Source organism: Octodon degus, unplaced genomic scaffold (genome assembly GCF_000260255.1).
Source record: "Octodon degus isolate 3935 unplaced genomic scaffold, OctDeg1.0 scaffold00037, whole genome shotgun sequence".
Lineage (NCBI taxonomy): Eukaryota > Metazoa > Chordata > Mammalia > Rodentia > Octodontidae > Octodon > Octodon degus.
Window position 1 is genome coordinate 15,803,854 of NW_004524613.1, and position 1,287 is coordinate 15,805,140.

At 40.6% G+C, this 1,287-nt stretch overlaps 1 protein-coding gene across 6 annotated transcripts in view; it reads left to right on the forward strand.

Annotated features, from left to right (window-relative positions):
• The window catches only part of Pkig (cAMP-dependent protein kinase inhibitor gamma), a 138,744-nt gene that overhangs the window by 106,575 nt on the left and 30,882 nt on the right, over positions 1-1,287 (forward strand). For all 6 annotated transcript variants that reach the window (XM_004630934.3, XM_023714839.1, XM_023714840.1 and 3 more), the window contains one exon: positions 350-419. The gene's annotated coding sequence lies outside the window, so the exon portion shown is untranslated. The remainder of the gene's footprint in view (positions 1-349; positions 420-1,287) is intronic.

Consider the following 1,287-nt stretch of genomic DNA (forward strand, 5'->3'; position numbering starts at 1 on the left):
TGGCATGTGGTGCTGGGGATTGAACCGCGGTCCATGTGTTTTTGCTAAACTTGTTCTAAGTAGGTGCTTTAGACCACTGAGCCATCTCACCAGCCCCTCACTCATTGCCTGTTAACAGATGTTTATGTCATTCCCCCATTTTTTGAGGCTGCACAATGTTTCCCTGACTGTCCTTTCACCTATGTGAATATAATCCATGATATAAATTCTGGAACATTGGGTTGACTCAGAGGATGTGCATGCTTAATATGTTCTCAGGTATTGTTAACTTATTTTCCCAAAAGATTGTTCTGTTTTACAATGCAGAGTATGACTGGCTCTAAACTCTGTTTTTCTTCGGGTTCCTTAGAATTTCCACATTGATGAGTCAAGAGTGGAAAATTTGAAGAGATGCAAGCAGAAAAAAGAAATTAAACCAGGTGGGTAGTGGTGCTATTCATACTACTCTGCCATAGCATTGTAATTTTTGCTTAAAAGCTTTTTTTTCTGTTTGAAGATAGAAAATAATAAGGCTCAAATGAAATTAGAAAGGAGGTTTGGTCCCATGAAGAGAAATCAGGATGGCTGTTTTAAGAAGTTATATAACATCATACTGCAATTTCACAGTCATGATTCCATTTGCAGGCAGCTTCTTTATAGCATCAGAAAGACAGCTCCTCTATCCTGGCTTAATGGATTTCTTCAGCCCTATACTTGAGCAGGTACAGGAGTTCTTAGCAACTTTGGGTGTGATGGCTGCTTTTCTCTCTACCAAGCATTTACTGTAAAACCATTTTCACAAAGACCAGGGCACATTAGAGGAGTTTTTATTGCTGTGTTAGAGAAGCCAACAGAAGCAAAACCCAGCCCAAAGAAATGCAGGCAGCCTGGTAGTCTGCTGAGGTGGGTGTGATGCTGGCCCCTTCTGTTCAGAAACAATCTGGACTTCACTGAGTGGGAATGGTCTGCCTGGAAGTATGGCCCTGAGAGTATTGCTTATAGTTTTATAAAGCTAAATGTTTATGGCATAAATTAGTAATTGTAAATCCAAGGTTGCATGATAATTAGCTGTTCACCTAAAGCACTCCTGTTTATCTGTGAATCTGGTAATTTTTTTACACTGCCAAGTTGGGAGTGTAGGGATCCTAGATTTTCTCACCCACTCAAGCGTCTGTGGACATAACTGCTAAAGGTATCAGAATCAAAGACTGCACATGCCCAGATGGTCTACACCTACCTTGGTCTTTTCCATAGCAAGAATTGTCACAAGGATGCAAAAGAGCCTGGGGATAAGCTATTTTCTCTGAA